This window comes from Gallus gallus, chromosome 14 (genome assembly GCF_016699485.2).
Source record: "Gallus gallus isolate bGalGal1 chromosome 14, bGalGal1.mat.broiler.GRCg7b, whole genome shotgun sequence".
Taxonomy (NCBI): domain Eukaryota; kingdom Metazoa; phylum Chordata; class Aves; order Galliformes; family Phasianidae; genus Gallus; species Gallus gallus.
This window is the reverse complement of record NC_052545.1, coordinates 10233150-10255209: the sequence shown is the minus strand read 5'-3', so window position 1 is coordinate 10255209 and position 22060 is coordinate 10233150. Positions and strand designations below refer to the sequence as shown.

At 42.6% G+C, this 22060-nt stretch overlaps 1 protein-coding gene across 5 annotated transcripts in view; it reads left to right on the top strand.

Moving 5' to 3' along the window:
- The window catches only part of METTL22 (methyltransferase like 22), a 660197-nt gene that overhangs the window by 525507 nt on the left and 112630 nt on the right, over positions 1-22060 (top strand). For 4 of the 5 annotated variants that reach the window (XM_046900661.1, XM_046900659.1, XM_040647408.2 and 1 more), the window contains 2 exons: positions 1555-1726; positions 3873-4082. The gene's annotated coding sequence lies outside the window, so the exon portion shown is untranslated. The remainder of the gene's footprint in view (positions 1-1554; positions 1727-3872; positions 4083-22060) is intronic. The other variant, XM_046900663.1, reaches the window with a different exon arrangement.

The window sequence follows — 22060 nt, the reverse complement described above, 5'->3', positions numbered from 1 at the left end:
CTGATTCCATCTAACAGGGATGGCGCATTTGATTCAGAGACCCACAGCATAAACCAAACAGAATGCTGCCTACTGCCCTGTAAGGACAGGGCTATGTATCCACCGGTGCGAGCAAGACTTGGAGTGTGAATTTAACTCAGTAAGCTGAGTATGCAGCATGTTGTTTAGTGGGGGGGGTTGATCTCTGCAGATGCGGTCTGCTTTCCCACCTGGGAGATGAGTTGAATGAGCAAAGCCAGTCTGAATGCTGTGTGCTTCTGGGAGATTCTTACCTCTTTGAAAGCAGTGGCGGCTTCATATCTCCTTGCCCAGAAATACACCAGTTTATTTAATTGTACTGGAAGCAGAGCTGGTGTTTCAGAGTTTAGGAAAGCACAGGAGTTTTTCAAGAATTGCTTCTGAAACAAAATTACTGGGAGAAAATGTAACTTCATTTATAATACGTGTCATACTAAATCTTAGTATATTCTTCAACACTTGTCTTCGGTTTGTCTCATCTAAGTGTCAGCTTTATTAAGTAGCTTTTAAATCCTTAATTTGAAGTTGGTGTAAATAAGAACTGAATCCAGATTTAGAGTGTCCTGGGCAAAGAGGAAGCTGTAATCATATGTGGACATCTCAAGCCAGAAGGATATTATGACTACAATTGAAAGCTTTGAATGTTCTGTCTTTTACCATCTATTGCTTTCCTGGCTTTTGTGGTTGTTTTTTTGGTGGTTGGTTGGTTTGTTCGCTTGTTGGTTGGTTGGTTTTTGTTTGTTTTTAATATGTTAAAACCTTTTGCTTGAAGGAGATTCTCCCTGCACTTTTTTACATCAAGAATTGAAATATTACCTTAATCTCTTCTCAATTTTTTCCCCTTTGTAAGCAGTTTTGGTAGTTGCTACAGAAACATTATGGAAATAGAAATGACTATTTTAAATCACTGGTGAGAGAGGAGGAAGGATGATGAAGCAGACTCTTAGCTGTAGTAGGATGTAGTTTAGTGTTAGAACTACAGCGCTTAAAAATATCCTCACGTCCCATTTCTTTCTCTCCCTCACCCATAGCTGGTTGCTTCTTACCCCAAGACCAACAAAGCAATTGGAAACATTCTCACAATGTTATCTGGCCCACAAGATTGGAACTAGATTTTCAGGGCACCAAAACCAGCTTAAAAAAAAAATGGTTTGGTTTGTGATTTTCTTCAGGTTTTGGAGTTTAAATGCTTGTGAGCCACTCTAGTGTAAGCTCACGAGGATCCTGCTGTCTTTGACAGGCTTCCTTGCCCAGCTGACGCTGAGAGCTTTGCTAGGTCCACAGCACATGTGAACAACGGCTGTGAGGTGATGGCAGGCACATGGCTAGACAGAGCTTCCAAACAAAGGCACAATTTCATCTGAGAAGATGGTGCCTGCAGTCATGGCACAGACACTTGCCATCAGCAGAGAAAACAGGAAAACACTCCCTTTGGCTTTCTGTGCTTTTTTGTTGTGTTTTTTTTTCCCTTTTAATACTGTTTTTGCCATTACCAATGGTATAGATTACCTGATGATTCTCTTTTTTGTTTTTCAGGAAAGCCCAAACTCACCAATAGCAAATGAAAGTCTTCTGAGGAAAAAGTCCTGAAGAAAACGGTACTACAGCTAAATTACATGCTGGATGAGCTTTGGCACTGAATCTCACAAAGTTTATGAAATTACTGCACGCAGCTTCACAAGGAGTCGTGAAAAGTGAAGAAGGACCTGTAAGTAACAGACAAAATTAGTGCAGCGTAAAATAAAGGCTTCACCATTTTGAATCATTTAATTCCTAGCTATGATATACCACTGCTAATAGCTGGAAGTGAACCAGGTTCCAAGCACCTTTATTTCCAGGAGGGGCTCACGCTTCTCAGCCAACCAGGATGGTGGGGCTTTTTGTGATTGTGTCTAAATTAGATATTAAAATAGGTTTTAACTGAGTATTCTCAGAGGAAAGACTTTAACACTAAGGCTGAAGGGAAACACAGCCTGTTTTATCTCTGTTTTTGATTAATAAAAGAAAGCCCAAAGGCAAGGAGAAATTGTTTGGGACACATTGTTGCTTTGATGCATTCTGTTGAGTGTCTATGCACCTATTCATAGAATTAAATAATTTGGTTTAGATTATTAAGTGATTACTCTGTGCTCCCAGTGATAGTGAAACTCACTTATTTCCCGTGTTGGCAGTGAAATATCCCTCGGTTGGATTTGTCACTTGCTTTTCCCATTCCGAAAAGATGGGTTATGCAGTTATCCTGACACGCTGGAATACTGACAAGCAGTGTCAAATCTCATGATAGCATATAATGACTCTCATTTTCAAACAACAAAGAGAAATGGGTGTTATTGCAAAATGTTGTTAGATTTTGTATTAAATCTTGCATAGTAACAGTATAATTATAATGTGTCATCTCTGGCTCAGTAATTTGACAATTCAGTTCTTATGGGGGGGGCAGATGGCCTATAACATACCGTATTTTTATAATTAGTTTATTCTCTGCAAACTCAGTATGTAATTATTCCCTCATTCATTACTGGTTTCTTTGAAATCTTCTTTTCAAGAACTAATAAATCCTCCAACACAAGTGAAGCTTAAATCTCTCTTTGTACTGTTCTCGATCACCTCTAGGGAATTTACATTTTTAATACTAAACACCCTGGTTATTTCACACTCCAGATTACTTATAAAGACGTCCTCAGCATCACCCTCTGTATAACACTTGGCTGCCTTTCTTTTTTTTGCCCCTTTTCTTTCAAAAAATAATGAACTTATTTCTGAGAAGCATGCAATATTAAGATGAGATTTTAGTGCCAGGATGGTGAGATGCATACCCCAGCAGAATATAAAATGCAAAGAGATGTAGGGACATGTTATATGTGTGCTATATTCCAGTATATGATGAGTGAGAGCTGCAGTTCACTGTGCCATTGCAGAAGGCATCTGTATAAGTAAGAACGCTCATGTGAATTTTTTTGTTCACGTTTGAATCCCTGCTGTAGTGCTTAGTTTTGCTATAAATTGTCTTAAGTAGTGACATAATCTTCTGACAATAAAGTTTCTTTCCAAATCCAGAGCCTCCTATGTAGTTGCAGGTGCTTCAGACTATCACAGCCATTCATTTGAGCCCAGCTTAAATCTCTGCTGTGAGCTTTGCTCCCCAAGAACCTCCCTTTATTGTGGTGCTTATCTGAGTACTGCCTGGGGCCTGATGCTGCCGCTCCAAAGTGGTTCCTGTACTGAAAGGACAGACTCGCATTCAGCCTGCCCTTAAATAAATTGACTCTATGCTTAAAGAAAAAGCACGAAAAAGCACAAACAAGCACACTGCAGCAGAATTCTGGCTTTTTCAGTCTGCCATTCTTTCAGGTAGGGTTGTCTTCTGGTTGTTTTCAGAACAATGCTATAATTTTAGAAGTAAACCATATCATGGAGGCTGAGATTTTCAAAGCAGCTTAAAGGATTTAGAGACATTTTCCATTCAAATTCAGAGTCTGTCTTTCAAAATCCCTTCGAGAAGTATGTCTGTGTTTTTGGTGGTTGTTGTTTGAGCAGCACTTCAGTTGCTTAGAAATTCTTTGTGCTGTGGTTTAATGTTTCCCAAAGGTGGGGGTAGGAGAAGGAGCGTGGAAAGAGAATGCTACACATTGCATTTGCTGTCTGTAGCATCTCACTGGCTCAAAAGTGCTTTAAAACCCTCCCGGCCCTATGCAAAGCTGACTTCAGTTGTACTCCCTCATCAAAGCACACAGGGAAATGAAAAAGTTCCCAAGATTTAAGGTGGCAACTTTGTCTCCTACTGACTAATTTAGTTACTGTCATTATCAACTGTTTTTCTGCCTTTTTCTTAATCCTTTTCCTGTCTGAAACAGGGTACTAATTCACACCACACTGTGCTACACAGTGCTCCTGGCTGCATCGCACCTGTTGATGTTTGTGTGCCAAGGTACATTACGCCAACTGCAATGGCAAGGAAGGTACGGCTGCAACTAAGCCTGCAAACAGGACAGCTGCATCTCAGGGAGCACTGCTCTCCAGCACCAGGCCAGGAACCCACTTCGACTGCAGGAGCGAAAGTAGAGGTGTGTATGAGCAGTTTGCATCTAAAAGTTACCAAGGAATTGCCAAAAAAAAAAAAAAAAAAAAAAGAAAGAGCTGTGATGGTTCATGTAGTGCCAAGTTAGGAAAACTCAAATGCTTCTTCCAGAGCACCTCCACCCAAAAACCTCCACCAATGTGTGCTTCCCTCTTTTTACATACAAGGAGTCCCTGCAGCAGTCTGCAGTCTTGGGTTCTCTGGGCAGCCAGCGTTCTGCAGGAGTGGCAGAATAAGCTCCTTACAGAGACAAGCTTTCAGATCCTGTAGGATCTCAAATAACTCTTCAGGAGCTGCTGTTCTCACTCATTGCTTTTGGTAAAGCAGATAAGAAAGGCACCCGGTGAAATGATCAGGCAGCATATTTGAAACAAGAAAACCTGTTTTAAATAGGCCTAAATTGAGATAGGAGCCTTGATAATGAAGTTATTGCTGCTTACCTTTTGCTGGATTCAAAGTCCCCTGCATTAACAGGAGCTCAGGGAACAGCTTCTCTGCCTGTGACATCCCAGCCATTCATCTGAGGTTTTTTGGAGCATCAGTACCGAACCTCTACAGCGAGCTCAGACAGTCAGCTCCAGCCAGGACTTTTCTCCCATAGGTAATTTCAAGCACTTCTGCTGCAGTTTAAAATGGTGTACCTTTTTGTTTGGTGTCCTGATTAGTGAATACCTACTCCACTAAATGCATGATGGCTGTAACTGTATCCAGTAGCTTTAAGAAGAAGCTGTATTTGTAATATGAATCCATTTCAGATCATTTTCCCCCCCCAAAATGGTAAACATGGAGTTCTGTGAGCGGTGCAACTAATGGAGCCTGCTTTTCAATAGGTTTATATCTCATTAGTTGGATTTTTTGGTGTCTGAGATAACGTGAGCTCCTTCTCAAGGTTTCATTGCGCTTGGGGTTGGCCTCCCTCTCTTCTGCCCGCCTTCTACTCCTTCCCCTTGTATATGCACTCTTTTGTGCCTAGTAAATGGTGTGTCATGCAGCAGTTTCCCCTTAGCAAGGTCCCTTTCCACAGTGAAGACACCTGTGGTTGCAGATCTAATAGAACTTGATCTGGTAGCCACATAGCTCTCAAATATAAAATAAAGATCAGGTGGGTCAGTAGGTTCAGAAGGTAATAGGAACATATGAACATGCTCAATATAGAAAGCCAGAACAAAACCACAACTTCTTTCCTTTCTTTTCTCCTTTTATTTTCTTTAGTTTCAGATTTGTTCTACACACCCTATCTTTGCCTCCTCCGTCAAGGTTTGGTGATGTCTCACATGCAGTAGTAGTCTAAGTGTTTAGAACAGCACACCATTATAGTTGCAGGGAAAAATGTATCAGCCTTGACCCTTCTTGAAAGTTGTACTCAATTATTTATTGGTAAAATCCCCCTGGCAGTTAATTTTCTTCAGTGTGTGGCTTCAACAGTGTAGTGAAACTTAGTGTCAGGTATTGGGAATACGCTTTCTCTCTGAACTGCACATAGGAGAAGGGTTCTTCTCTTTTCTTTTTTTTTTCTTTTCTTCCATGATGTAAAAGCTTTCTAAAAAGCTGCCAAGTCCATTACCTGTATTTGTTTTAAAAGCCTTATGAAACACAGTCAGCTCCCTAAGTTCTTTTCAACTTAATTGTATTACTGCAAAGTTAACATTTCAAGTCTCTTCCAGTATTTTCAGGAAGGAAAAGCTGAAAATCAAAGATTTCTGTGCTCCCTTGTTCCCTGTGCATTTGAGCAGTTGCTACTAACTGATCACCAGTGAGACGGTGGATTCAGTGAAATTTATTTCGGCAAATATCTTACAAAATACCACTTATTAAATGGAATTTGTTTCTTCCAGTACTTAAAAATGGAGCTTATAAGCTAGAAGGAAATCAACTTTTTGTTCGGGTAGGTGGTGATAGGAGGGGGGGGAATGGTTTTAAACTAAAAGAGGGGGAAATTAGATTGGATATTTAGGGGAACATTTTCACTGAGAGAATGGTGAGGTGCTGCCCGGAGAAGTTGTGGATGCCCAATCCTTGGAGCAGTTCAGGGCCAGGTTGAATGCAGCCCTGTGCGACCTGATATGATTCCTGATTTAGTTGTTGGCACCCCTGCCTGCAGCGGGGGGGTGGAACTTGGTAATCTTTGAGGTCCCTTCCAACCCAACCCATTCTGTGATTCTATTATTCTTTCTGTTCACAGTTCAGTAAATCAAGTTTTCTCTCCCTTCAGGTCTTTTGACTAAAAGGACAAAGTGATCTGAAGTGCAGTAAGCTCAGCTAACAGGATGTTATGGATAACCTGTATATAAAGTTTCTTCTTGACATCCATTAGCACCCAGCCCAAAGCTTACAGTAGTCAATGGGAAGTCTTACATTAATTTTCATGGGCCATAATCCACTCATATATAGGACTGGGCTTTTTATAAGCAGTGTTGTTTACTGTTTTAGATGTTCTAGTCCACAGAAATGTTCAATCTTTTCCTGAAGCCTGTTAAGCTAAGTTGTATCTACCTGGTGATTACACTTTGCTTAAAAGAACAGAGTTACAGAACATTGCTATATCATCTTTGATCTCTGAAATTGAACTGACAGCCTCTTGACGATAATCACACTCATGAGATTTCTGATACTCTTAGCCTATTACCTGGATGGGAGAAACTGCAGTTTGTTTTCTTGTCCTTCTCTGCAAGGATTTAGCTATGGTACCCCTTCATCTGGCATCTCCATCCAGACATTCAGCCACTAACCACCAGTCTCTGGGTACGATCTTGCAACTAGTTCCTCATCCATGGAACATTCCACCCATTAAATCCATATCTTTCCAGTTTGGAGAGAAGAATGTTATGGGGGACCTTGTCAAAGGCCTTACTGAAGTCCAGATAGATGACATCAGTGGCTCTTCCCTTGTCTACTGACACAGTTATGACATCAGAAAAAGCAACAGGGTTGGTCTGGCAGGACCTGACCTTGGTGAAGCCATGCTGGTTATCCCACATCACCTCCCTTTCTTCCATATGCCTTAACATAGCTTCCGGGAGGATCTTCTCCATGATATTCCCCCAGCTCCTCCGGTTCCCACCTTAGTAAACAGAGTTAGGTGCCACTGGCCAATTATTTGCACTGTTCCAGAGAAAACTGGGAAAGTCATCTTTGAAGGCACACAGATTTTGCTTCCTGTCTCCAGAAAGGTTTCTTTCTTTAGTCTCTGAAGGCTTTGGTGAGCCAAGTCTTTTGCATGGGAAAATAGATTACAAACATGCCATCAGGTACACTTTGCACTGATAGACAGATGGAGACAGTAGTATCTGTCTGCTAGAGGGAATTGTCAGAGGGGCACAACTCATCACACTGGTTCTTAGAGGGCTTAATTTGCTGCCGGTAAATAATCTATTTTTTATTACCTCACATCCCCAGATTGTCAACATTCTCAGCTTTTTGCCACAGCTAATTAGACAGGCAAAAGCCTCATAGCCTAAAGAACAAGTCTGAGCTAAGCACCTGCCAAAATATCTGACTTTTTTTAAGAACTGGAATGTCAAAGAGTGAAGGAGCTGCAGATCACATTTAAACGCTTTGAGCGTCAATAAGATGATTAGACCCATGAGGCAAATGTTCAGGATTTCTCTTAGACTTACCACTGAGAGAAGGCAAGATAAAGCTCTGATAGATAAAAACTACTGTGCAACAGTACCAAAGCTAATTATTCTGCTGAACTCTTGGAGAAATCTTGTAGGGATGCGTTGACATCATGCTCTATGTGGCCGCTTCTGTTCAGGGAAGCAATATTTAATTGCATATTTGAAAGGAGTCTCTTTGTGTAAGGTACAGCTTTCAGAAAGGAATTTGTTTGAACCAAAACAAATGATGCCTTTATTGTTAGCCAGGCATGGCAGATTTGGCTGGGGGTGTGGGGGGAGGAGTTGTTTTGTTCTCATGGTGTTTTTTGTTTGTTATCCCCACCCATTATTTTTAAAAGTCCTGTTCTCAAACAGGGAATGCAGGATCTTCTCAAAAGAGATGAAGGAACTAAATGGTACCCCTTCATTTGGCATGTCGTGATTAAGATATGCGTGAAAATGGTGGTCAGAGCTGTGTGTAAGTCAGCTTAGTGGGACTGTCACTGTTTAAATAAAGTGTTGCAATTAAGCTATCAAACTACCTTTGATTTTCTGTGACTCTGAGCCTTAGCACCTATTTGTGCCTTTGGAAGTCATCCCAGAAATTGCTGACTTGTGATTTCTCATCAGGGATCCCGTTCTTTCAGCTAAAGTGAATAACCTGTTTTCTCCTCACATTAACTTTAGTGCTATAACTTTTGGGGGTTTCATGTTTCTGAGATTGCAGAGGTGGAGATGGATTAGAGCCCAAGGAAGGGAAGTCGCTGTACATCATCTGCCCACGCTAAAGTACAAGCATTCACCAGCTAATGTCATATATTGTTCAGTTACATCCATGTTGCTGGGAAAAAAAATATAGGACTGAAAATAGTAAGGCTAAAAAATTGTCAGACTGTGTGGTTTCTTTTCCTGACTGAATACAAGGTGTTAAATATCCCTTAATTCCATTTATACCCATAGTCTTGTTTTATATTGATTTACTATTATTAAAAATAATAATAATAATTCCAGTAATTTAGGGATATGAGATAATCCATACCACTCTTTCAATGGCTTTCTTAGCAGTGAAATTTAAGGTAACTCTTCGTTACTGTCTTCAACTCAGAAATTATTCTCTCTATGTAACTTCAATAATATTTATTTACAGAGATTTCATGTGTTCTGAAATTAGCAGCAGTTTCAGAAATGGATTAAACCTCCTCTCCTGTACCAGAATTAGACTTCATATAGCAGAGTGATCAGCTGGGTCAGTTCTCTGGTCCAGCTTCAAACCAGCCTTGCCATATTAAATAAATTTCTCTGAGCAAGCTGAGCTGCATGTCATCAGTGTTAGTGCCAACAAGGAAAAAATACATAGCAATGTGCACATGGGGATAGAAAGGGAAAGCATGGTGGTAGCAGGGCAGTCAGTTCTTCTGTCTTCATTCTAACATCTGGTCACAGCTTCCACTTGTTGACTGCGGTGGCTTACGGTTAGAGTCAAGAGCAGCAGAAATCGAGGCAGGTGTCTGAGGGAAGGGTAAGGGTCTATCAGGTAAGCATTTAAAGAAGCACTACACCTGAATCAGAAATAAATGACTACTCACAGTAAGTCTTGCTGCAATCAAATCTGAAGATGTTTGAAGGCAAAAAACATGATAAATTTTTAAGTTAGGATAAGTCATTTTAGTGGTTTTAGGACAAAGTGCATTAGGAAGAAAAAGAGCGGTGGGGTCATGGCAAGGGGGAACAATACTTTAAAATGTATATATCATTGCTTTCTGATAGTATTAAATGTTAGGATAAGATGTTGTGCTTGTGGAGACCTAAGCAGAAGAGTGCTTTTTGGAATTCCAAGCTCAGTCTCCAATGCCATTCTGTTCACAGACAAGTAACTCATGCAGTTACTCCAGACGATGCATATATGGAAGGATTCTAGACCATGTATACATGTTTGTGTCATCCTATGTTAATCATATTCTTCAACAACTGCATCAGAGTTTCCCACGCAGGATGTTTGGATACCAGCAGGCATTACAGGGTACCTACACAGCTTGTTGCATAAATGGAATATGTTTCCCTCCAGAAGAGCTACAAAAGGCTCTCAACTTTAAGGCTCTCGGAGCCAGCCAGTTCCTCAAAGAACTGGACTTAGGAAGAGGCTAAGAAGTCTTCAAGTCACTGCCAGCACAGAAGGCTTTTCAGCCACTGCAAGCAGAGCAACCCAGGGAGCGCTGCAGAGCTTCAGCTTAAATCAGAGCAGTCGGTGAGAGGGTAAAATGGTCCTACAGATCAGGAATTGTGTAACACAACCCAGATCATTTGGAATGCTTTTCCCATACAGTTTTTAACAAAAGAAGAGATTTAAGAAGGGGATTACATTAGAACTATGTTAGAAATGAAAGAGCGGAATTATTATCTTTTAATGCCTGTTGGAGCTGAACTCAACTTGCAAACTTGGGCAAAATATGTTTTGTTAAAAGCAACAGCAAAAAAGTTTCAGCTTTTAATAACAGGGACAGACAATTGAGATACTGCTGGTTTGCAGATTCTGTTACTTATATCTGAATACTCTGTGTGGCAATTCAGCCATTAATGCAGAGACAAGGGAAGGGGAAGTGGTTATAATAGAAACAACCCTATAAAACATCCTCTCCTATAGCAGTAGAGAGACAAATCGGTGTCCTGGGTTCTGAAAGCTGGATGGTGAACTGCAGTGTCTCTAACTTCTGGACAGTGTACCACAGATCCTAAAATTTAGTAGAGATGGATTTTTACCCCAAATCTTAAAAACATGGAATATTTTCCTTTGGAAATTAAGCTGAAAGATGTTGTGGCAAAATGATTCCTAATGTTTATGGGAAGTCTCTGGCACAGTGCATGGTGTGTGCCCACATCTGGTGCTGGCGGTGGAGCCTCGGGGCCTCTGTGAGCAGAGGTGGGGCTGCCCCAGCTTCAGGCACTGCCACAGCACAGCTGGGAGGTGATACCCAATGAATTCCTGTCATTATTCCTTTCTAATTGAGGTATTTTGTAATATTTTGACTCCTTGGCAGAAATGTCAGTCAGTCAGAAAGCAGTAGCATTAGTTAGAAACCGTGGTCTGGTTTTGCCGTTTGAAATTGATACTTTCTCTGAGTTAGAGATCTGTCATGAATATTCCCAAAGCAATGAAGATAGGCAGTGGGCAGACTGAACTGAAATTAGACGTTGTATTGCATGCCACAGCAAAAAAAAAGGAAATGAACATTCCAAAAACAAAAGGCATCGTGACCACCCTCAGCAGGCATTTTTCTTACCTCCAGTGGTGAAGGTCTGCCTGATGGCTTTCTTCACTCAGGACAGGGTTTGCTTGAGGTCAGGACTGCACTGTGCCAGGCGCTGCACGCTGTGCACACCAGTCAGCCTCTCCTCGGAGTACGGCCGTCTGCACGCACAGCTGTAGTGCATGGGGTGAGGTGGTCTTGCTCTCTGTTTTCCACAACCTTCTATAGGTAGATGGTTTTTCGTCCTTGTCTTTTCCATAGGCTGCTCTGCAAACTGGCCCATTTTGTTCTTAGCTAAGCCTTTCACATACCCAGTGAAAGTTTCTAGGGCTGACTGTGGCCCATTGTGTTGCTGGCAGTGCCGCGCAGTGTCCCGCGGATGCTCGCATTGTGGTGCTCCCGGGGCGCTTGGATAAAGAGCTCAGTCGTGGGGCTGTGTTCAGATTACATGCAGGGAGCCAAAGCAACAATTTATACAAAAGTCTCTGATGCACTTCCACGTTTCCTGGCAGACAGGTTAAGCCATCTCAGAAATCCCAGCCTTGGCAGGGAAATGACTCCATTTTCTGGTTCCCGTAGCCTGGAAATGTGTTCTCTTTCTGCCAAGACCTGAAAGAAATGCATCCGTAATCCATTGTTCCCCTTTATGGGAGCTAAGCTTACTTTGATTTGCTTGAATTTAAATAAAGGTATTTGCACATCCCTGATGATCTTTTTCCACCTGTATTTTTCTCCGTAATAGACTGTCTCTATACTAGCAGTGACTGATCAATTGTTTGGGGGTTGTTTGTTTTCGAGGCAACGCGTGGGTGATTCTCAATTCTCTCTTGTGGCAGAGCATGCTGTTATCAATATGTTACTTTCTTTTCACTGGGAATGTAGCTTTCAGAAGGCACGTAAAATGAATGGGGTCTGTTTTAATTCAAGTGACGGTTCAGAAACATGTCTGGCAAACCACCTTCCAAATCCCCTTCCCCTTTGGAACTGGTCAGTATAAGAGCTGCACTTGCAAGATCTGAGTTTGTTTATCCTTTTCTAATTAACAGGAGTTAGTCTTTCAAAGTATCCACGACCAGTGAAAGCCAAGAGTCTGGGCTGAATGCTCTCTGAGGTCTCAAAAGAGATGCATTTGCTTTCCAAGGGGAATGGTGAGATTAGAAAGAGGCCTGACTTGGGCTGTCAGGTTTCTAAAGCAAAATCCATGCTGCAGTGTCTGAGCACTGATGGGGCCAGGAAGGCAGTGCTCACATAAATGGGTGAGAACAGTGTTTCCTCTCTTTTGAGCTTAGAAGCAGCAATGCTGATGACCTGAATAACTGAGCAGATAAAGGAGAGCGCTCAGCCCAGCACAGACGTTATCATCGTAGGTGCGTTACGAGCCTGGTGTGGCAGCAGAGACACTGACGTGGGGCTGGAAAAGCAGCTCATCCTCCAACATCCCTTCAGTCCTTGGCAAGGTACAGTAAAAAGCTGTGTCCTGCCACGGGCAAGAGGTGGGACACTCTCCATATCTCCTTTCCACCTTCCACACCAAGTTTATTTGCTTTGTTTCAACAAGAGACAAAGACTAGCTCGCTCAGTACCCTTCCAACCACAGAGGGGTTTCTGTCTCAGTCAGTGACTTTAGGCAGTGCTGAAGTTCAATGAGGAGAAGCAGGGACTCGGCTGGAAATGCCAGTGTGGCTGCCAAGCTGTCACCCGAGGTGTTTTCAGATGAGGATGTCTGCAGAAATTACACTGAGGCTTGGCACCACCAGGCAAAGCTTCTCTCTTACATCTATTGCTGACTAATACAGACAGCATAGTCTGTCACCCCATTAAGAAGCAGCAATTGTACTGAAAAAAGGAATGAGATTCTGCAGGAGCAACTTTTATTAGCAAAAAGAAACATCTCACACAAAGAGTCAGTCCAGTGCTGCAAACTGTATTAATTTTATTTGTATTTCCCCACCCATTTCATTCCATCCTAGACCTGAGGCTGGGTGCTCCAGGAGGCCTTACTTGTGAGCATTGCTGAGCTCGTGCTGTTGTTGGCCTGCTAAGACAGATTATCTTGGAAAAGAGATTTTGAATAAGAGGGGTTGTTGTTCACCTCCATGTGTAATGTTTTGTAGTAGTTTTGATGAGGAGTTTGTTGTTGCTGTGTGTGTAAGTGGGGGTTTTGGTCCCCTTCATAAGCTCAACTCGGGGTCTCATTGTCAAGCTGTGCTTTCTGATCAAGCAAAATCTTTAAGATTTAGCACTTTTACAATGCAGACGTAGGGATTGTCATCTTAGTTGTTCATGCAGAGCAAAATCCTCCTTGCACGTGTGGCCACCTCAGTGGGGCTAACAGAGCTGAGAAAAAATAAGCGTGAGCCTTTCCTACAGACAAAATTTCAAGGGCATTATCTCATCCAGTACCAGCCTGATGTGTCTCTGCCAGTGAGATTTTCCACACTCCTCTTTGCAGATCATCCTACAAACTTTAGTTTCTTTCTATGCCAGGTTTTTCCAATAGTCAGTCTTTTTTTTTTTTTTTTTTTTTTTTCCTTCCTCCTCCTTTATCCTTTTATTCTTAGTTTCTGGATTCCCAGCTTTCCTCTAAGGAATGATCTGGAGCAAAAAATATCTCTCACATCTTACAGCTGAGAAACCTTCTGGTAACCCAGTTGCTGTGCTGCTGCTCTGGAGGGCTTGGGGGAATCACTGCAGGGATGGCTGTTCCCATTTGCTGAGGCTTTTGTAGGCAATGCGTTCCTCTACACACTCTTTTTTACTGCCTCTTGCAGTTGGAGCTGGTTTTATTGTCAGATCCTAAAAAGCAGGGGAAAGTTGATGGTTTGGGGGGGTTGCTTGCTTGTTTAGGTGATGCTTGAAGTTTGTTTGAATGCAGTGATTGGTAAGAACAGGATTACTGTAGATCAAATAAAACCATACGGGGTTTGGAGATTTTTTTTCTTTATTCTTAAGGATATATTAGCCTTCAGTTCAGAAATAAATCACACGTTCCAGAAACTCTGAATCTCTTGCTTGAGCCTCAAACGGGTATAAATAAATGCATGGTCTGTTGCAGCATGTTCGAGGAGTTAGAGAGCTGGCTTCGCTTTGCTGACCCTGATGTCTGTGTTCCCCTCTGTACGTAACTCAGCATGTCCTGAACTGTGTTTCATTATTTCTGAGAATGTCAGTGTTTTTGAAAAATTAAAGATCTCACTCGTATCCTTTATTTTAATTTCAGTAATATTAAGCCCACGGGATATTGAGCTATGGCCTGGCCCCGTGCCCAGCACTTCAGGCATTTGCATGCTGCAAGGCCTTACAGATTTCTGCCGATATCTGGCTGGCTTGCCGAGTCCAGTGTTGCTGTTTTTCCTCTGTCAGCAGAACAGAACAAAGGTATCTTCCTCTATAATTGCAGGTACTTTTACTTAGACTTGAATTTCCTACTCGTTGCTTTGCTTGTCCATTGCCACCAGCAGTGCTGGCACCAGTGGTATTAATTCCCATGGAATGTATTAACTAAAGGAAATACTTGGCTCCCAGATATCGTTCATGCTCACAGTGGCTAGTGGCTAAACTAAAGGAGCCTAATTATGACAACACACTGAGAACTGAGTCTTTGGAAGACTTGTAAGCATACTTTAACTGGACTCTTAGCACTTCTGACAGATGCTGGAAATTGTGCAGCCAGATTTTCTGTAGAAATGGAGCTTACAGGTTTACTTTGTGGGTTTTTCTCTCCCTCTAGCAGTTTTTGGGCCTGCTGACAAACTTCAGCCTTTAGTACCTTTAATTGTGCGTGTTTGGTTTTGTTGGGATTTTTTGCAATCATTTCTTGAGACACCAACAGGAAGGAGCAGGACTTCTCCATTTCTTTTGCTGATCAAACAGATCCTCTTCATTCTGGAGTGCCAGAGAAATTTGGATCCACACTGAGCTGATACAAAGCACTCTTTGGCACAGCTCTCAGACATTGATCATCCTCCTTCAAACAGAGCCCTCCTTCCACCTCTTAGATCATTGCACATGAATTTGTCTTTCTGAATTAATTTTAAACCCGAATATTGTTTTTTCTTTTTCTAGAAGCTGAAACAATGCATCAGGGTTGGTCCTTTCTTTCAAAAAATAGACATCCTCAGAGCTTGTTTTCTCAAACCTGGTTTGGCTTAATTAAGCCAAAGATGCCACTTTGGCACTAAAATATTATCAGCACTTATAAGGATAAAATGACTTAATGGATCCATTGTCTGTGCTAGTAAAAGAAATTCACACCTGGGCATTTACAGGATTGTACTTTAAACTTTACACTTCTGGCAGCATTTTGTTTTTCTCTTTAAATCCTCTGCAGTAACACTTGTGGCACTTGAAATGGCCCTGCAAAAACAGCCGTCAGGAGAGCCCAGTCTGGTCAGTTCTGGTGCTCAGTTTGTAGGTGCTAAGTTAGCAAATGTGAATCCCATCCAAAATCACTGACACACAGAGCCCACACTGCACATAGATTGGCTTTTCTGTAAGAGGGACGAGGGTGTATGAGCAACATCTGTCACTGTTAGCAAAAAAATATGTTGCTCTTAAAGTACAGGGTTTCTTAAACTAAATTGCCTGTAATACAAAATCAAATATCGTAGAAGATAGCTATATATATTCCTTTTTTTGTTTTTCCTGATGAATCTTTCTGCACTTTATCTCTTTGTTTATGGCTGCATAAAATCAACTACTGCCTTCATATATTCCTGAGTCTCTTGCTTTCAACCATCTAAAAAAAAATTCCAGATCTTGAAACTGAAATTCTATTTAGCACCAATGCTGTTTGCATCCCAGCTAGCTGTGCTGTTCTTGCTCTGCTGCCCAACCCGAGTGAAGCTCTTGCTGCTACCAGATACCAGCTGTGCTGAGAGAGGGATGAGATCCTTTAGAATTCAGACTGGAAATCATCTGAGGACAAGAATGTGTGAATTTGCTTCACTTTATGCATGATACCTGCAGTCAGCTGGTCTCAGAGGAGCTATAACTCATAGCTAAGTGTTTGCAGTATTGTAATGCAAACACCAGGCGCAGCTGTAGCAGCGCGGTGCCCTTCCCCTGCAGCATGGCCCCATGCAGTGGGGCAGGTGCAGAGCTGTGCTGAGTGCACAGAGCTGGGCAAGCAGCAGTGATCCTGCTCAGCTGGGGCTGCCAACAAGGTCTTGCAGCCAGAGGAAGGCAAGGAACACCCAGCAAGCAAGAGTGCAGCAGTCAGAGCATCCCCTGGAGAGCAGGCTGCAAGGAGGTGCAGGGAGGACAGAGGTGGGTGGCACCAGCCTGCCCAACCTCCTTGGTCACACACAGCAGTGAACAAAATGTTGAGGTTCAGTACTGCCAAGAGTTACTTTTTGCCTTGGTTTGTGTTGGAGGGGAGGCTGGGGATGTTTGAGCTTCGGGGGGATCTAGTGATTTCTCAGTCCAGCCAAGCCATTTTCTGTATGGACAAGGCTTAGATGAGGCGATACTCCCTTGGGTCTACAAATGGCAGTCCTGAAATCTGCTAGGAAAATCCTTCCTGCTAAAAAGCTCATAGAGTTTGGGTTTGGGCTGTTTTAATTTTAAATCGGTTGTGGTTTTGTTGTTGTTGTTTCTGCTGTTGTTGTTGGGGTGTTGTTGTTGTTGTTGTTGTTTGGAGGGGTGTTGTTTGTTTGTTTTTCTGTAAGAAACAACCTAAAAAGTGTGAGATTGCTCTCAAATCTGAAATCAGTTTTTCATATCTCTGTGCCTCAGCCTTTTTTTCCTCTTCTGGGAATCCTTAGAAGGACAATGAACACAGAGAATTGGAAGGAATGGGTAGTTGTTACAGGTGACTGTATCTGAGGAACATTGGATGTACTTAGTAGACAAAGGTCAGAATTAACATTTAGGTATCTGAACACATACTTTTAGAGGAAAAGGTATGTTAAATCCAAACCTCTATTAGCAGAGATCACAAAATTCAAATAAAACGTTTTCATTCTGGGAAATAGGCTTTTCTCCCTTTTGTTGCCTGTTTGCCGTTCTCATACCCCAGTGTGTGTGAGGCAATCTGTCTGTAACTGAAAAGGCCGATCCAAGATGAGCATCCAGACGTGTTTACTGAGCTGATTTTCAGACCCTGAGTCTGAAGCTTTCTACTTTTACTCTGTGTGCAGACTCTGAATCCCTGAATCATTTGTGATTCACTTGAAATTAATTAATCTTGTCTCCTTCCATACTCCAATATTCTCACTAGCTTTGATTTCACCCCTCCACCCCCATGTGAACATTAGCTATCCTGTATAGCAAGTAGTCACTCTGGCCTGTACTAAGCAGCATTTCAGAGCTTCACTTTGGCTGTGAGGCTGTCACTGAGCAGATCCTAACGCTGCATCCAGCCTCCTCACAGACACAGTTGCACCTGCCTGCCTGGTTTCCATCAAAGATTGGGATTCTTAGGTCTGGTTTCTTGGTGTGGTTTTTTGATGTTGTTGTTGTTCCAGTTCAGCTTTTCAGCACTTCACAAACATATTTACAAATATCTTGAATTATGTATTTCCCACGGGACACAGAATCTTTAGTCTAAAATCTAAGTATTTTCTTTTCTTATATCTTATTCTGCTACAATTTCTCCCCTTAAGGCAGGCAGCTGTAGAAGCTAATTTGATACAGCACCACGATACAGTCAGTGGACTGTGGGGAAAGGAAGGCAGGGGTTGCAGCGCTGGGCGGATGGTAGTTGAGGGGCTGCGGTACAATGGGACTTCTATTTTCCTCTGCGATAAACCATAAAGCTCAACAATGTGCAACCCGCCTGAAATGAATTACCGAGTGATTACGGGGAAGGGATCTGTGATTTGCAGGCGCCACCACCTGGGCACAGCGTCTGTTTGCAGCTGGGATGCATGCGATTGCATCAGAGAGCAACTTTTTCAAGCCCGAGCAGACCTGCAAGTTTTTCCTTCTAACAAAGTAGTATTTTTCTCTAAATAAGCATGTGTGTGTGCTCCAGCCACCCTCCAACACGCATGCAGAGTCTATGAGAGTCTGGGAGTTGTAGCTGCTAGGTGGTAGGGATGGATTAATTTCCTTTTTAAGATATAATTACATCTTAGACTGCGGGGACCAAGCCTGCTAAATCAAGATGCAATTTCTAATCTATCAGCGTGTTTGTTGCAAGTGAGCCAGCTGACCTGGGAGCTGTGGCCCTGGCTCAGGCGCCGTGGAAGCAAACACCCCTGCATGGCCAGAAGACTTCCCTGAACTGTCAGCTCATCTTCTGGTCTTTGGGGATCATGATCATAGTGTCGGTTAGAGGGGGAAATAGGGTTGAGTGGAAATTCAGACCGTCGTTGCGTGCTCAGGAGGGTTTCGGTCATTTCCCTCTGATGGTGAGGGAATGGTGGCCCTCTTTTTGTGGTCAGAAAATGACCCACTGGGCACTTGGGTGCAAAAAAAGCCTTTGCTTATGGAACCACTGCCCCGTGCTGGGTCACAGACAGAGGTAGAATTGTGTAGCTTCAGGCACAACAGCCAGGGGAGGTTTCAGTGATTTCTTCCTTCTAGGATGAAAGTCTCTTCAAGGATGACCTGAAAGGACTCTTTGGGTTTGTTTTCCTGAACCGTTCAGTGCTTCTGTGGGGATTCCCTTTGGCAGAGGAGCCCTGGGGCAGTGGTGCTTCACAGGGATTTGGATGGGCTGGTGAGAACAGTGGACGGTTAGATCTGAAAGGTAAAATCCAATATTGAAGTCACGAGGACCTCTTAATCCCTCAGTTCTAATGCGGTGTCCCTGCAGAGTAATCCGAATGAATAAAGTATCTAATGAAATATAAGAAAGGCATTGGATCTTTAAATGAGGCTCGCTGTGGAAAGAGCAGAATTGGGATGCTGGGACAAAGCAGCTCATAGGCACATGTTGTTGCTGTTACTTCCCTCCTGCTTTCTTTTTGAAAATTCCTATCGGTCCCATGAGGAGCAGGAGAATAAACCTGTTGTCAGTTTTATTGCAGTGCTGGCTGCCTAAACTGATGTCTCACTGCAACGTGGTTATAAAAAGGGGAAAAAAAGAAAAACTGCCAAAAAGCCTTGCTGATGTAAATGATATTCCTGTTGGAAGACTCTCCAGGAAAGGGCCTCTAAAACAGGAGAAGCCTAATACATACAGCAGTATTTTCAAAACACCGACTTAAAAATTTAAAGCCCTCTGGCTTTTTTTTTCCACTGCTATGAGCTGTAAGGAGAGCTGCCAGCTCCAAAAGGGATGGAAAGAACAGACCAATATACAACAAAACAGAGCGGTCTGCTGGTGATATTTATTTAAAACCAGCCTGTGAGACAAACAGTATTCCATATTTTGGAATACAGCCTATGCTGGCAATCTTACTGTAGCGTCAAGAAATCACCATCACTACCAGCCCCGGTTTTTAGCACCCAACATACAATGCTCCTTTTCTTTTTGTTTCACTGAGGCAGTTGCTTTGGTTATGCAATTTCTTGGGTCCTTCTGATGAGACAGATTGCTGATGCAAGTTGTCCCAGGGTCTGGGATGACTGCTCGGCTGTAGGCTGTGTGCTGCCTTCCCTGCCAAAGCCAGGCTAAGCTATGTTGTATTTGAAAAATGTCAATATGCTCAGAAATTTCATTAAAATCTTAACCTTGTCTTGGGTTTGCATAATTAAGTCTCAAATCTCACGAGAATAATTTTCCTTGTGCTGTTGCTTGTATCTCTGTTATAACCAGGCAGAGAGCAGTTCTGGTGCAAAGCTCACTGAAGTAATGTACGTTGAGATGAAAAATAACCAGAGAAAGATACTGATTTCTAAGGTGACCAAGTTCAGCCTGGCTAACTTTGGGACCAACACACCCAGTGGTTCACATACTGCAACTCATTCCTCCTGGCCTTTCATTGCTGGCATAGCAAGCTTCCCTGAGCCCATGCCATTTGTGAGCCAGAACCACTGCTCCTGCGTGCTACCACCTCCTGCCTGTCCTTCATCACCAGCAATTCCTCAAAGGGGTTCACTGCTGTATTTCACTGATCTCTGCTTGAAATTTCAGAAAAAAAAAATGTTTAAGGCTCCATCTGACTTCTCTTCTGAAAAGGAGTTATGTGAAATGAATATTTGTTGGACTATTGATCTGTGCTTGTTCTTAAATACACTGCAGCCTTAATAAATGCCTTTGGTCCATCCCTCAGCTGGTGTAAATTACTGCAGCTCAGTGAAGCTGAGCAGATTTACATCACCTGAAGACACAGTCCTTGGTGTGCTCTGGCAGCCTGTTCTTTAAGAGCTTGGCTGTTAGCATACCAGCCTGTGTAAATCCACAGCTGAACTTCTTGGATTATGGGGGTTACTTGGGGAAGAAGAGCGAGCACCCTTTTTTTCTGTGCTGTTTTGTGTCCTGTCTTGCTGTTGTTTGGCTCAGCTAATGTGAAATGGTTTTTTTTATGGAGGGTTGGATGCTGGGGAGCCTGTGCGCCCCATGCTGCTGGAGGACGGCTGCCTGTGCTGCCCTTGTGCCTGCTGCAACTCACCCGCCAGCCAACCCAATTTCCAAAGTTATTCAGTGTGCAAGTGCTCTCACTTTTATAGGCCTTTTATGACTTTTATGTTTGGAACATATAATTTTAATGGGTGGAAACCAAATTAACTCTAAACCCCAGCTGACCAGTGCTTCTTGTGAAGATGGTTGAAATTCCGTTTGTTGCACTCCTGGCTCTCCAAGCCACGCTAACCTCTTGGCCTGCTGTACTTGCTGTGTGCAATGGGAGATCCAGAAATTAGTGCACTTTAATTTGTCTTTGCTCCAGCACTACGGTTGACCAGTTCACAGCAGTTTGAATTGTCATAACATGAGGAACCTGGAATTTTCCCCCCCGGCAGCAGCACACTTGCACACTGGTAGGCTGAGTTCTTGTTTCCATTTGCAAGCTACTAATTGTGAAGACTTGCAATAAAAGGGGATTACACCAGTTTATAGGAATGCTAAATAAGACACTAATGCAGATAGACTTTGAATGTTATAAAACCTCCATCTCTTGTTTGAATATATTCCTCTGCTATTTGAGACAGGCAAAGGAGGTTGGGAATAATAGATCCAATATAAATCTCTTACATCAGATGCTTGCTGTATTCCTGCATGTCTGATCTATTCTTCCAGTCCTGCTGAATATCTCCGTGTTGCACTTAAGGATACACTTTTACCTCTTCCAAAAGTTTCCTGTTAAGCAGTTGTAATGCAAGCAACAAAATGTGTTTGAATGTTATATTGATTTGCTCACGAGGTACTGCAATTGTGAGATAACTGTATGCTGGTAAGCACTCTATTTTACATCTCTAAGGTGAAAATAGATTAAGATTAGAAAAATGGTAAAAACATCCAGAAGACTCGTCCTACATCTGTTGGAAAGACTTGTGATACACAGTTATTTTAATGAAAAGATGTGTGGGAAGGGAGAGAGAATGTGCTTCAGGTCTCCAGACACTGCAGCATTTTTCTTTCCATCATATTATGCAACTTTCTGTAGCTTTTCCCCTCTCAGACAGCATTACTTCTCTGCCTGTGCTCGGGTGCACATTTTGTAGGCTGCTGGGGCTTGTGATTTCACAAGGCGGGCAGTGCATCACTGCTAACTGGTTGTTTGCTTCTTGCTATGCGTGTGTGAACACCTGTGAAGATTCACTGCTGTGTGGCCTGATGGATACTCCTCGCTTAATACCCGAATGTGATGTTACTTATGTGCCTGTGTCAACCCTGGTATGGGAAAGATGGTCCTGCCATCCTTCTAGAGAGTACTGGGGTGATGCGAGGCAGTCTGACTACTTGTGACAGGAGCTAAGCCATTCATTGTCAGCTGTGAAGCAATGGCTACGATACACATATTCAACTTCCAGGGAAGCGAATAGAAACTGTATGTGTAATGAAGGACAGCATTTGGTAAGATAAGTGCCGATGTAAATCCTCAATCAAAGGGCTCAGCAATGGCAGGGTGCTGTTATACGTTACTTGGCAGTAATGTGCAGATTTAGAGATGTTTGATTTTTAAACCAAATTTAATTTTTGGCACAGATGCTACCACCATCCTTTCACCAAGGAAGTACCGAGATCTCAAGTTGTGCCTTTCACCTCAGTTTCAATGAGGTGAGCCAAC